Genomic DNA, 16,399 nt, shown 5'->3' on the forward strand with positions numbered 1-16,399 from the left:
TCTGGTAAGTCCCCTCACATCCACCATCCATCATGTGCGGCTAAATCTTCGATGTTGATGGTTCATTGTGTGAGCCCCGCCTTTGATGTGGGCCTTCCATCATGCATGGCTGACCTTAGTTGTGGGTCATTCATTATTAGGGGTAGACCTTTAATGTGCACAGTTCATTAGGTTGGGCTCACCTTTGATGTTAGTTATCTATCATGTGGGGCCCACCATCAATGTTATTGTCCATCATGTGGGGCCCATCTTCAATATCCATTGCCCATCATGTGCAGCCCACCTTTGATATGGACTGTTCATCATATGGGCCCACCTCCAATGTGGGACCCATCTTAGATATGGGCCACTCATCATTAGGACGACTTATGATGTGGACTGTCCATCATGTGGTGCCCACCATTATTAATTGCCCATCATGTGGAGCCATGGGTTACCCATCATGTGGGGCTCACCTTAGATGTAGACCATTCATCATTAAGCGTGGACCTTTGATGTGGAACGTCCATCATGTGAGGCCACCTCAATATGAGCCATCATCATGTGGGGCCCACTAAATCATCTACCCATTCATTCATTGGATGATTTTCCAATCTCACGGACTTAGAAGGGGCTCATGGCCATATAGAGCATATTCCATTAAATAATTTCTCCAGTTGTTTTGTCACCAATGAAAATGAGAAAAATAAATTACTTTTAAAATATAAAAAGTAATAAAAAAAAGTTAATTTTCTAAAAAGCAAGACATCTAAGTTTAATAACCGAACTAAATTATTTAAGAAATGTAACTTATTCACTTCATAAGTTAAAAAGGCTACTTATTTGGTAATATCCAAACGGGGCCTTAATATCAGCCGATCGAAGTAATTTTTGTGGGGGAGGTGCAACCCCACTTGTACCATGATTAAATCTTTTTTCCTGATATAATAATATGGAGCTTCCATTTACTAACCGTTGATTGATGGTTAGGACCCCGTAAGCCATTGATTGATGGTTAGGATCATCAGTTCATAGCTGACATTTTCTTAGGATTGGATCGGCAACCAAAGGTGGGCCCATGCGATAGAAGGCATATTCCATTTTCGTGCCCATTAATTGAATGGTTAAAGTGATCTTTGAGTGGCATTTTGGCCCCATCACAGATACTCCCATCAATGGGTGGACCTTTTTCGAGTATAATAAATGTGGCCGTATGTTTCTATCCACAGCCATTAGTAGGTTGATTAGGTACGTCCAATCAAAGTGACTTCTCACATGTTTGGGTAATCAAATGTGGGCCCAAGTCATGGAAATTCAAGTCAATCATGGGACCTTTTCTAATATCATTAATATGGACTATCCATTTTCAAACCCATCGATCGGTTGCTTAGGATCATTCCATAAAACAAGTAAAGGTAGGTCCCACGTCATGGACATTCAATACTAATGATCAAGCCTTCTCTAATATTAATCAACATGGACCAACAATTTTCCTAGCTATCAATTATATGATTAGAATCTAATCAAAGTGATTTGTAAGGGAGACGGGGGATCAAAGATGGGACTCATGATGGACGGTCCATATCAATAATAATAACATGATCCTATAGCATCGACTCTATTTATTTATTATTATTATTATTATTATTTTTTGTTTCTGTTTGATGAGAAGTTACAATGGTACCTCTACTGTGATTATTGAGAGTCACGGTCAATTAAACGTGTATCTTCTCTTGGCTTAGTGGTAGTGTCTAATCTATGAGGTCAAGGGCTCAAGAAGCTATGCGTGCGTGGGTCCGTCTCCTTGGTTTAATAGACAAACTTTGTTTCAACACTGAGATCATAGGATCAACTGCCCATGTGGTGTGGGTGTTGGTGTTTTAAAATAAATAAATAAATAAATAAAATCAACAGGTTAATCATGAAATATCATGATATTTGGTGCAACCAAACACACCAATAGGAAAGAATCACTGAAAATGAGATAAATATTCAATGCCTAGGATCTTTTTAACAGGGTCTTTTTTTTTTCTTTTTTTTTGTGCATGATCCATCTAGAACAGAACTCATCATACCAAGGGTTTGGATAATTGAAGCAAGGGTCCCACTTGAAAATTAAAAATATATATGTAAGCCCTACCATATCATATAGACAATCTGTCTCAGCATTTTGTAGGGTATTTCAAGGTTTCTGGCAAGTTGCAACTCAATGTGCCAGGCTCGACTTCTAAAATCCAAATCTTGAATAGACTTAATCCAAACATTTAAAAGGTCCAACCCAAATCAAATCCAGGCCGAACCTGCTCTTATTTTCGGAGTAATTATATCTTACATCTTTGGGCCCATTTGGTAGATGCCTGAAAATGAATTGATCTCATTTCAGTTAATTATAATTATGTATTAGAGATCATACTTCTGTTTTGCAAGGAGTAAGAATCTTGATAGCCAGCGATCGTGATATCTATAAAGGTAGCTTTTGGTGTGTGGGAAAGTTTCAACATTCTGCCCAACCACAGAAACTAAGCTGTTACAGTCCAACAGGGTGGGAAAAAGTGGGAATGGGACCTATGGTTCGGCCATCCAAACAGTTGAATAAAGTCAATGTGGATAACCCATCATATGCTGCCAAAAATCAGATGTCATTGGAAAAGAAAACACACCAATGATTCACAAGTAGCCAAGGAAAAGACTGAAACATTATACAAGGGTTTGTAATGCAAGGGCATTTTCACACCGGGCTCGAGTGGGGTGGCTTGTGAGATGCAGTGGCACACTCGGCGTGGGCGGCCCGTGTGAGGCGGGTAGCTCGTGTGAAGTGGGCCCCACCCATGTGAAGCGGATGGCTCGTGTGAAGTGGGGCCCACAAGGGGAGTTCGGCTAAAGTCCTAACCCATGAGTTGTGGGGCCCGTGCTATGAGATAAAGAGATTGATTCGCCATGCATTATCAATTCAAGCTTTTATAGCAAGTGGTTAATTGTCCTGCATCAGTCTGAACTTAAAAGAGTAATTTTTGGCTGGCCATAAATGGTGAGGCTGATGCAAGTGCACCTCCACACTAGGGTGGGGTGGCTCACAAAGTGGGGTTTGTAAGATACAGAATGACCACAGGATGGGTCCCACTATGGGACCTGTGAGATGTGGGTAGCTCACAGGGAGATTTTGGTCGGTTTGCTTGGGAGGGCTTAGATAAAGGGATATTCCGTTGCTTCCCCAACAACTCTGGAGCTTTTGATACATCATAGGCTTATCGTATTGATGTTTAGGCCACCAACACATGAGCCTATACAAACATTTTGTAATATTTGGGACATCCCATCTCCAGGGCCCATCATATCAACTCCGTAGATCATTGAACCATGGGGCCCAACATCAAGAAACTATTCATGTTATATGCAACAGAACTCAATAATTCCAATACAAACATACATTTTTACCAACGAGCCTATTGCCCATTGCGCACATACAAATTCCAATCATCCCCACATTCAATAAAATAGTCATCGTCCTGGTAGATTTCGGTCACATCTTGTTCATCACTTCCATTTGCATATTTATCATCGACAACCTGAAGTGAAGAATAAGGTGGAAGGCCTGATGAGAATGACCATGATCTCTTCCAAAATCACCATCCACTAAATAAACTATACCATCCAAGGTAGCAGGAAGAGCAAGTACTATACTTGATATTTCTAACACCACAAAGAAAAGAGTAAGAGATGTATACCATAAGAAAGAAAGAACAGAATACCAAGATGGTGAGGACATAAATAATCATCATGTCAAATTCCCAAGTCAGAAAAAGATAAGGGACCTAATACATGGACGCATAAAGCCCAAACTAGCACGCATAACACATCCTATCCTATTACTTCTGATCCTAACACTTCTGAACCGATCCTAACATAATGAAAACGTGACAAAGAAACCAGCAAGTTACAAGTTTACACAGTAAAATGATTAATTGCAATGATGTTGTAGAAAAACAAACACCTTGAAGACAGAAGACAAGAAACCATAAACTTCCAAAATCCGCAACATGAACTCAACATTTTAAAATAATATTTCTCCATGGATACAGACATCCAACAGATTTATTGTTCATCAATTAAAATATATAATCAAAGTCATCTTGTTGTAAGGTGGATATTGAGAGCTCCAAGATTCTTTCACCGAGTTGGTGAAAGCTAGAGGTATTCACAAATCAATTTGAATTTGATCGTCAAAAGCCTAATGGAGGCCTTACAGGATCCTCAACTTGAGGCCTTGCACAAGATAGTTGGGTTTTCAATTTTGATAAGTGGAGCCCATGTTAAATGATCTAGATCATTGGTCTATTGGGCCCTAGCATGGGTGCACAATGCCCAGGAAATCTCCTCAATATGACGACCATGTCATTCAATTTGCAGCCTATGAATTGATAGTTTGGAAGAAATACAGCAAGAAACAACATTCCAATAAAGAAGGCCTAACAATTGGTACCTAGGATCTCCCACTACAGGAAATTTTCTTGGAGTGATGCATCCAAGGAGTAACATTGTTGTTTCAGCAAAAAAACGCAAAACTGCCCAACCCCATGGGGGCCAAGAAATCGACGATCACCTACCCTTTACTGTTCCTGACTAACCTGCTGATACCCTATTGGGTGGGTTTTTCCAATTGAGCAACCATTGAAGTTTAGCGTAAAGCAATAACCACGACTCCACCATCTTTCAATAACCTTAATCGGGTTCCAACTATGGTTGAGAATCTCCACCCACTTTGATTGCAACAGAGCCTCGTGAATACCAGCCACTAATTGTCTTGCTTACCCAAAAACAGCACAAGACGATACCAGCTACTTCTTGATAGGGCAATATACACCCACCATCAAGCATGCACAAAGATCCTCTACTGTCTTTGACAGTGTTGGATATGGGGCGATGGGCCTGCTTGTGAGAAATCACTTGTGGGTGGGTCCCACATGAGATTCCCACCGAATCCTTCTTTCCACTCTCTCCAGGGTTTGAAATTGAATTTTAAATTCAAAATTGAATACAATAGAAGATACGATTGGGAAGAGGAAGTGATAAGATGAGATAGGATAACCCCTACATCATCCAAACTCTCCCAATCTCATATAAAAAAAGAAGGCATCCCTCCTTCAATGCATCTCAAAAAAACTCATAAACGAGAGTTCCCAGAAAGAGAAGAGGGACGAGTTTATACCCAATTTGTCCATATATCCCGCCTCTAAATGATCAAAATCATTGATCGAAATCCGAGGGCCATCTTAATCGTAGAATCGGGGGGATGATCAGATCCTCTCGGTGCCCAAAGTGGTTGGCAGGCCTCTAGACATAGACCGTCCATCTTTGTCTTTGTGTGAAGGTTCCAAGATCATGTAGACCGTCTGATCCTTCAAGCCCACCCATCCAGGCCGTTCATCAGTAGCATGAGAGCGACTACAATGGATCTCTGACTTGTGTGACTACGATCGAGGTAAGTGCATAACCTTTTCCCAAAATTTATTATTTGATGCCATTATCCCTATGATCGGATGAGGTAAGTGTATGATCGGCTTGGATCTTGATATTGTGATCATGTCGTTTAATCTAATTATATGAGGTGGGCCACATATTTTATGTGGGGATGCCCAAAAATGTGCAGCCTAACGAATTTCTAATGCTTTACCATTAGTTGGTACATATTTGTGTGCATTTAGGCACAAGGGGATGCATGTAAGAGAAGATCCCTCTTGATAACACCTCTATCACTATTAATCATGGGTCCGTTGGTAATCAAAACCATCATCAATGGTGATCATCAACATCAACTATCGGATCCATCACGAAAAGTAATGATCAATGGTGATGATCAGTTCTTATTACATGATTAGCATTAAAATTTCATGGATTCTTATGGTAGATAATGATAAGTATTATAAATGGGTTGATATGTTTAGATCAATGCTACATTCACCATTAGAATTCGGAAAACGTAGTGCTAGATAATCCCCTTCTTAACTAAGGTTGTCTTAACCACCAAATGATGCTCGCACCCATGATGGAGGGTTGCATAAAGACAAATTGATTGTCGCAAAAGTGTCTTTTTCATTTTTTTTTTTTATTGAAAACTTAATTGATTTGCACCAATCACTTCGATGTGTGGACTTTCAAATCTCATTTAACATGGATTAGTCACTTTTGTAACTTGAAGATTTGGATAAATGCTAATGATTAGTATCAATACCCTTATGTAATGTAGAGATGGTCACTAAAGCTCTAATTGCCAAATAATGCACATGTCGGAAATTTGATGGCAACGACTAGGAGGGGTCCCGTGTTGTGAGATGCTTTTTAGATGAAGATGACATTTCACACACTCTGAATGAGATTCAAGAGGAACCAATATTCGCCGAGAATAACAACTTGACAGAACATGGGGCTGCAATGGAGCGTTGCCATAAGTGGTGTAAGCAATAATGGAATTGGAGTTACAAGAGTATGGAATGTCAGTCAGTTGCTCCATTAAGGATCATATCCAAAAAATGGAGCAAATGATAATAGTCCTTAGGAATGTTAGGTGAATATTGATGAAAAACCAAAATATCATTGCCATGACCATTTCTTGCACGAATCGTGGGCCCTAATCAAAAGGATCATGAACTACGATGATTCAATGGTAATGTTCAGAGACTTGTAGCCACCTAGTATGTGTGAGGTTGAAAGGAATGCAATTCAACTAAGTGAGGCCAATGCCCTCATAGAAAATTCCCATAAGCGGAAGGCTACCAGGAGATGGTCGAACGATCACAAGAAGACGAAAAAGAACAACTAGGAATAGAAGCCCATACGCCTCCCCTGAAGCCCAAGAAGGGAAAAGGGAAGAAAAAGCAACAAAAAAAAAAGAAGAGAAAAAGTACAACATAGTATGCTTTGTCTGCGGAAACGTCAGTCATTATGCCCATCAGTACGCTATAAAAGGATGGTAATTCCTATGCCACTTAATACTTTCTCTGTAGGCGTTTGTTCTGAAATCCTTAACTTTGATACTTTATCTAACAAGTGGATTTTAAATCAAGGTGCAACAAAGCACATGAGACAAAATCACAAAGGACTCAAGGAATTCCGACCTATGGCCATGAGGAGCTACAAGATATACATGGGCAATAATGCCACTGAGGATGTGCTAGGAATTGACTTTTATTGCCTCCGTACACAGGTGGGGCAAACTATAATCTTTCGTGATACTCTTTATGCTTAGGGTATGAGACAAAGTTTGATTTTTTGTTTCTAGGTTACTAGCAAATGGTTTCGATATTCATTTTTGGGCACTAAGGTTCCTTTGAGAATGAATAACCTCATCTTTGCATGGGCCAATTTAATTTCAGATTTATTTATTCTTGATATAGATTATGATGATGCACTCATTGCTTTATCTACTATGTTGAATGAATCGGTTGTATCTAAATCTATAAAATGTTAAGTTACATTGGAAATGACCGTATGACAAAACTGGCTCGATCCAAACTGTTAGGTTCTTTATCTAGAGTCGATCTACCATTTTGTAAAACATTGTGTCCAAAAAACTTCTAAGAAATATTTTCCCAAAGCAGCTAGGTGTAAGGGTCTGTTAGAGATAGTCCATTCAAACATATGTATACCCCTAAATGTACGTGCTAGAAATGAATGTCAATACTTCGTCACTTTCTTGACGATTACTCGCACTATGGATATGTATATCTCCTCTTACATAAATTTGAGGCTTTTGAGTGTTTTTCAAATACAAAGCTGAAGTAAAAAATTAGATAGAGAAAAAGATTAAAATCCTTAGATATGATAGAAGCGGTAAGCATACACCTCAAACATTCAAATCATACTATGAAATTGTTGACATCATCCATCCAACAATACACAATGGCTTATACTAAACATCAAAATGGAGTTGTAAAGAGAAGGAACAAGACACTATTGAATATGATTAGATTGATGATGGCTCACACTAATCTCTTTACCACATTTTGGGGAGATGCTTAGATATGATAGAAGTGACAAGTATACATCTCAAACATTCAAATCATACTATGAAATTGTTGACATCATCCAACAGTACACAATGGCTCATACTACATATCAAAATGGAGTTTTAAAGAAAAGGAACAAAACACTATTGAACATGATTAGATTGATGATAAGTCATACTAATCTCTTTAACACATTTTGGGGAGATGCATTGCTAACGACCATTTATGTTCTTAACAGAGTCCCATCAAAATTTGTTCCCAAGACCCCATATGAGATGTGAAATGGGAGGATTTATTCTCTAACCAACCTATTCTTTTAGGGATCTTTGGGATATTTTTTATTGCCCACTCCTCATAGAGGTAATCTTGATATTAAAATCATTGAATGCATATTCATCAAGTACCCTATGCCCTCAAGGCGATATGTTCTAATTCATAAGGCAGAGTGTAGACTAAGATCGAATCTCAATACATGACCTTCGCGCAGACAAATACCCTAGCCAAAAGAAGCACTAAGTTGAGATAACTTTATAAAATTCTCGATGTATCTCAAAAAAGTAGAAGTTCTGCTTCTCACAATGGAGATGCTCCCATAGTTCATTATAACAATGGAGGTACACCTCGGCAGGCTCTTGAATTACTTCGAATTGAAAGACGATTGATTTCCCGAAGATACTTTCAAATTGAGAGTAAATCATATTCTTGCATTGCGATTGATGATGATAAACCTGATTATTATCAAGATGTGTTTTTGTCTCCAAATTCGGTTGATTGAGTAGCTACCATGAACAAAGAGATTGCCTTCATGAAGAAGAATAAAGTCCAGGACCTTATAAATTTATCTTCCAATTAGGGAGCGATGGGCGAAAAGTGGGTACTCGTGATCAAAACGTAGGTTGTATAATGGAGAAGTACAAAGAAATATTAGTTGTTAAATGTTTCGCACAAAAAGAATGAATTGATTACGATAAAACTTTTTCACTTGTTGCAAAATTTTCCTCGATTCGCATGTTCTTGTCCATTATTTCAAGTATAGACCTAGAGTTGTATCAAATGGATGTAAAGAATGCATTCTTACATAGTAATTTATATGAAGAAATAAACATGCAAAAGCCCATGGGATATATGGACAAAAAGAACACAAAAAATGTTTACGAATTGTAAAAATCTATCCATGGGCTAAAGCAATCTTCGAAGTAGTGGCACAAGAGGTTCTACCTAGCCATCACCACATCCGGGTTCATAATGAGTCAAGAAGATCATTTTGTATATGTGAAGCAATCTGGAAGATCTTTTTTTATTCAATCTCTTTATATAAACGACATCTTATATGCAACTACTGATGACGACTATATATTGAATTTTCTCAAAATTTCAGAAAAAAGATCTTAGTGAAGCCAACTTTATTCTTGGAGTAAAGATCATCAAGGACCGCCCTAAGAGATTCTTGGACTTGTCTCCAACTACCAACATACAGAAAATCTTAGAGCAGTTCATGATGAAAAATTCAAAAGCTGTTGAAACCCTATGATAAAACTACTAAGAGAGTGTTTGGTGCATGGTGTTAGATGGGATGGAATTGCATTTGGTCCATAGCAAATTCCATCCCATGTTTGGGAAGGACGGGATGGGTTGGGATTAGGTGGGATGGAATTACATTTAGTCCCAAGTGGGATTTCCATGGATTTTGAAATCCACTACACGCGTGGGCCCTACATTGATGTATGTGTTTTATCCATGCCGTTCATCCATATATGCCCTTTACATGTGATATTCTAGTTATATACATGTACAAGTGACTGACATCCATTGTGAATTTGGTTCGTTGATTACAATTACATGGTCCACCAAACATGATTTTGCTCAATCCAGTGTCTTTCCCATGGCAAGAATTTTATCCCAAACATGGGAATTGGATGGCAGAAATACCATGGTATTTCCAAACATGCAATCATTGTGCAGTAATGGTGTTAATCCCATCTAATACAATTCCATACCATTTAATCCCACGGACGAAATAAACCCTAAGCTATGTAGGAAGTCATGTCCCTAGATTGATGTTGAGAAATCAGCTATGTGCCCAACACATTATGTGAGCATAGTAGGTAGTTTAATTTATGTCATGCTTTGCACAAGATAAGACTAGATACTAATTATGCAGTTGACATAGTCAGCCGTTACCAAAGTAACCCTAGACAATCTCATTGGCGAACCATCAAACACATATTCCGCTATCTCATAGGGTCTAAGGACCTGATACTGTGTTATGAAGGCATGAATCTCAAGCTTACAAGGATATTTTGATGCCAAAGGGAGGTAATAATGTCAATGAGGGAAAGTCTACTTTAGGCTATGTATTCCTGCTTGAGGGGGAGCTATCTCATAGTCGAGCAAGAAACATACATCCATAGCCCTTTCATCAAGGCTAAGTACATTGCATATTGTGTTGAGATTCAGTGACTAAAAGGTCCGGGTGTTATATCGAGCATTCATGAGCATGTATCGTTGATGATACATATGCCATTAACTTTGCTAGTGAAGGACCCTAAACACGACCAAAAGTCTAAACACATTAAGATAAAGTATCATTATGCACGTGATCAAGTGAGAGATAAAATAAGTTACCCTTAGCTACATTCTCACCAAAGAGATTTTGGCAGACCCCATGAAGAAACCTATAGCTAGAGACCTATTCCAGGTTCATGTCAAAGCATAAGTGATTGAGCACCATTATTGACTAGGTGTGCAGATTCATAAGCTTTTGCCTTAAAAGTCTTGAGAGATCTCTACCTTTGTTGGCAGGTTGGTCACCCTACTTGCACGGGTAGACCAACCTTAGATCTATAAGAGGTACAATCGGGTGATGTTCATATGTTAATTATATCAAGTTTCTATAATTATTAATATGCACTTGAAGACTTATCCCCAGGCAGTATTAAGTTTTTTTTTTTTAGATTTTACAAACAATATTCTTTTCGAAAGTATATGTATTATGGTATTACTTTAAAAGGATTCAGATCGATCACGAAAAACTGACTTATGTCAGAATGACTCATAAGTCGAATAACTGCGTATTAGTGTTTTAAATAGCGGTAGTGTGTTGTATAGCGTTCAACCCTCCGTAGCATGTAGCGAAGTAGCATAGCGTGTAGCGTAAGTTACACAATACTTCTATTTTTTATTATTTAAAAATATATATATATGATAAATATTAAATAGTAAGAAAAAAGCAAAATATATAAATGTCACATTCTTCAAAATAAAAATCCCAAAGTTAAGAGCATTAAGTACATTATAGCCACACATGCACACCACAGTGGGCCCCACATGGGCCACAACATAGAAAACAATGCAAATCCACCCCTTCATGCACCTCAGTGGGCCCCACGTGGGCCATACTATAGAAAACAATGCAAATCCACCCCTTCACGCACCTCAGTGGGGCCCAAGTGGGCCATACCATAGAAAAAATCTATATCTACAGAGATATTGAAAAAGAAATGAAAAAAATTATAAAGAACAAAAAAACGCACAGTAACCAGTATTTTAAAAGGGAAAAAATGAGAAAAAACTCAAAATACCAAGTTATTTTCATTGTACATCGAAAAAAATTCAAAAAAAAGGAGCGCGCGTACCGATTTTTGTTCAAGATGAGATTGAACTAATGAAATATGCAAAAGTTGAAGCTCCACAGCCGATCACAACCGGAATAGGGGAAATCCGATTTCTCCGTCATTTCTTCTCCATTGTTGATGAAACTGCACCAAATGGAGCTCCTTGTAGTCTCCAACAATCGGCCAAAGAAGCCCCTTCAAAGGGCCTTTCGATCGCAAGATTGAAGAGGGGGGAGAGGAAGCAGCGTCAGTTTGGGGCTGGCTGTCGAATACGCAGTTTGAAAAGGCCTAAGGGTTTTTTTTTTTTTTTTTTAAACTTACTACCTGTGGTGTGAGTTCACCACTATTTACGGCAGTGAAAGAAAAAAAAAATTACAACGGGTAGCGCACGCTACCTGCGATACACGCTACGACCCCTGTAGCGATTTACGCTACTAGATGTGCTACGGAGCGATTTTGGAGCGCTACGCTTCGTAACGTACGCTACCTGCGCTACTCAAAACACTGATGCGTATGTTGGCCGAGTACTCTAGATCGAGAGTTAACTCTATCTGGTATGGTCATGCGGACTAGGATAAACATAACAAAGCTTGGGTTATTGAGAGCTAGTTAGGTGGTCGTTAAGAACTCAAACACCTATGAGAAGACAACAATGTTCTAGTTAGTCCCATGCCTCTTATTTTTATCATCGCGATTTTTTATTTTAGTTGTTATGAGACAAGCTAGATAGACATTCTATATTGTGTCCATCCTACAACGTGATTGAGTGGCGATGTTGGATATGGGCCCTTGGGGCCCACTTATGAGCAATTACTTGTGGGTGGTCCCACATGAAATTCCTTTCAAATCCCTTTTTTTCGCTTCTCTCCAAGGTTTGAGATTGAATTTTAAATTCATATTAGAATACAATAGAGAACACAATTGGGAAGAGAGAGAGAGAGAGAGAGAGAGAGAGAGAGAGAGAGAGAGAGAGAGATGGGATAACCTCCACCTCATCCAAACTTTGCAACCCCTCCCTAAAAAAAAGGAAGGTATCCCTCGTTCAATGCATTTAAAAAAATATCCTACAAGTGAGAGTTCTCAGATAGAGAAAAGAGGGAGGAGAGTTTATATACGGTTTGTCCATCGAACCCGCCTCTAGACAATCAAAACCATTAATCGTAATCCGGGGCCATCTTAAACGTAGAATTAGAGGTGATTAGATCCTCTCTACTCCCGTAGTGATTAGGCGGACCTCTAGACGTAGACCACCCATCTTCAGCTTTGTGTAAAGGTTCCAAGAGTGTGTAGACCGTTAGATCCTGCAAGGCCACCCATCTGGCCATTCATCAAACAGAACCCACCGGACCCTGAACCATGCAAAAGTGGTGGCATAAATTTTACATGCAAAACCACTGTGAATAAACATATGACCAACATTTTTTTTTCCCTTTACTGACTAACAAATGGCAGGTATCTAGGATCAACATCCCTTTATTATGGATGATCAATAGTAAAAATCTTTAAATTAAGGTACATTAGCCAACAAGACGCATCAACTTACATAGAAGTGCCACTATCCACGCCAAAGAGTCCCACTGTGCACGATTAAGAGCTCTAAAACGAGCATGACTACTAAAAGATCTAGCTGTAGAAGCCTTATCCGCTTCTGGAACCAAGACTTTGTGGTCCATAACCATCTAAGCAATATGGAACCCATCAAAGAATGAAAAAAAAAAAAAAACTGGGTAACCATGAAATCTCCTCGTACTTGAGGTTACAATTGAACTTCAGAATAGTGTCCCAACTCATCTTCTGGAAAATTTGGGAAACCATGCCATCTACATCTTCAACTATTTGAAGTAGAGGCAAAAAAAGGTTGATGTAAAGGAATATTCAAATACCGGCAATCCTTCAAAGAGTGTCTTGGACCCATCCCAAACCCCGTGTCGGATGTTTTTTTCAAGAAGTCCCAGTAAAATGGATATCATATTCTAGATAACTGATCCTTTGCCCCAACTCCCATACCTAACATCTCACCCATTTTCATCCAAGCTGGATATACTGCATAATTGCCTTCAAATTGGAGTGCTTCTACAGCCTAAAGCCACCACCATTTAGCTGACAATGTGGAGTTAACCTTCCAAATCGGTATTATGCCAAGGCCCCCTTGTTTACACACCTCAATGCCGTGCCACCAGATATGGAATCTATGATTGTTCCATTAGAACTTGGGGTGGCAGGGCAGGTGTGAAGTGTTATTTATTTATTTATTTAATGAGAGTTCATTGAAGTTAACTTGTTACTCAGCCTCCAAATGGAAACTATTGCTTTTGTGTGTGTGCGCGCGCGCGCGCGTGTGTGATAAAGTGTTTAAATGGTGTAAAGAGTTTACTCCCCTTTTAGTACATCCAAATGACTCATGTATCTATTTAGAGGTAAACAGTTTGCATATGTAGGATTTCACCCACAACCAAATGACCCCTCTACATGTTTGTTCTCTTTTATTTCTTTTTTACTTTAAGAGAAGTATTGTCACTTATTTCTTGATTCTTTGGTGTGTTTTGCAATTTTCTAGAGACAATCTCTAATTGTGCAGATTTGGTGTGTGGTTTTTGTATTTTGAAAGTGATGCATTAATTATAGTATTGCTGTCCCTGCCGTCGTCGTCGTCGTTAAATCCTTATCCCAATTGATTGGGATTGGCTACATAAATCTTGTTGTGCCGTTCCACTTTATTTGGAATGTCATATTATTCGTATTCATGATGGAAGATAAGCTTGACGCCAATTGCCAACCTGATGCAACCCTCCTCTATCTAGGTGGGACCGGCAATGAGAGCAAAAAACTCTCACAAATGCAATGAAATAGACTATTAAATATTACAATCAAGTGCTATTTAAAAGTCTATTACATTGGTTGATTGCAGAAGCGGATTGTGTCCTACCTACACCTGGACAAAATCAGTCCAGGCAAGGGCTCTGTGTGGCCCACCATGATGTATGGGTTTTATCCACACTATTCATCCATTTTTCCAAATCATTTTAGGGTATGAGTCCAAAAATGAGGTAGATTCAAGGCTCAAGTGGACCACATAGTGGGAATTGAACGCCCACCATTAAAAACTTCTTGGGGGCCACAGAGGTGTTGGATCAAGCTGACATTTTTCCCTTCACCCAGGTTTGTGTGACCTTATGAACAGGTTGGATGGAAAAAAAACATCATAGTAGGCCCTAGGAAGGTTTCAACGGTGGGCGTTATAATCACCAATGCTTCCTATGGTGTGGTCCACCTAAGCCTTGGATCTGCCTCATTTTTGGGGCTCAGACCCTAAAACGATCTTTAAAAAATGGATGAACGGCATGGATAAAACCCATACATCACAGTGGGCCCCACAAATCCCCTAGCAGGACCAATTTCCATCCAGGCAGGGGCAGGACACAAACACTTCCATTGATTAAAATCAACAAATTCATTATAGTATTGTCATAAATAATACTCAACTCCCCATGCTTTTTATGCACAAAAATTCATTCTTTACCTTTGATGTTAGAATTCAGAGAAGAGCTTGACATTAGAACAATGCCAAAAAAGCACATTTCTATACCAAACTAGCAGAAAGGGGTTGTATTCATACATTTAGTGGAGATGTAAATAGTCACCGATTATCCAATTTATCTTCACAAATTACCTACATTCTTATTTCAACTAAAACACAAGAAAACCAAATAAATCATAACCACATATACATTATTGCCTTCCAAAGATCCAATCGAACAAGTAGAAAGCAAGAAAGAAACACAAGAATTTCAAAGCAGAGATGTTGATAAATTCTTCTTCTGCAATGTTCTAACGATCAAATTGCATAACAGATCTTGAATAGAGGAATTGAAATACTGACTCGTAGGAAGACAGAAATATCTGAAATATCTTCCGTTGGGAAGAAGGAGATGCTTGGAACTGCCGAGAATGGGAAGTGTGATTGATCTGCTGCGGTTGCTTGAAAACGGATGGAAAGGTTCTCCATCTTCAAAAAAAGGGATGTGGTACTGCCCCCGCCTGGACCGAGCTCCGTCCACCCCTGACTTGGTGGGGTTCGATTTGAAGGCAGGCCGCTGTCAGAGATTGAGCCCGGTACGAACAACTTTGTTTATTGTGGGGCCATCTCTGAGGCCTGCCGTCCAATCAAATCCTGCCACGTCAAGAGGAGAAGGGAGCTCGGTCTAGGCAGGGGCAGTACCAAATCCGCGTGCGAATAGGAGAGGGAAGATGATTTAATGAGGAAGGGATTTTTCTAGGGTTTTGCGTGTGCTCTTTTCTCTCAGCGTTGGGGTGGGAGTTGAAGAAGAGCAGAAACTAGAAACTCTTTAGAAAGTCGGCAGACACCGTAGACTGCGGCGTAGATTAGCATTAATAGCATGCTGACGCAACCGGCCTTGGCCCCTGTCAACGGACGCGGATTCGGTAGTTACCGCTCTGGTACCAGCTCCGGGATTTTGGTCCGTGGCCCTTACAAGGTGAAATCCCGTGTCATTTGCTTGCCAAAAACAGATGAAGAAAAGAAAAGAAAAAAAACAAAACATTCTGGTGCAATGTGATTAGGTCCCATTATCACGTATTGAGTTTAACGAAGTAGTGCTGACAACGTCAATGATGATGTGGATACATTACAATGCAAGATACATGAAAACACATCTGTGATACGCAAAGGATCCTAATTTCCACTAGGTAAGGTGGTTATAGCAAGATCACAATGCAGACCAAAAATAAAAGATTTTAGTCTTGAAATCTTTTTTATACATATTGTTGTTGGTAAAAATGGTT

General features: G+C 39.2%; 1 long non-coding RNA gene across 1 annotated transcript; it reads right to left on the reverse strand.

Annotated features, from left to right (window-relative positions):
* Positions 1–3,349: 3,349 nt before the first annotated feature.
* On the reverse strand, positions 3,350–15,878 carry LOC131236994 (uncharacterized). Its single transcript, XR_009166968.1, has 2 exons — positions 15,477–15,878; positions 3,350–3,545 (listed from the first exon to the last, which is right to left on the reverse strand). It is a non-coding gene; the product is annotated as an uncharacterized LOC131236994 (long non-coding RNA).
* Positions 15,879–16,399: the final 521 nt, after the last annotated feature.

The sequence above is a fragment of the Magnolia sinica genome, chromosome 2 (genome assembly GCF_029962835.1).
Source record: "Magnolia sinica isolate HGM2019 chromosome 2, MsV1, whole genome shotgun sequence".
NCBI lineage: Eukaryota > Viridiplantae > Streptophyta > Magnoliopsida > Magnoliales > Magnoliaceae > Magnolia > Magnolia sinica.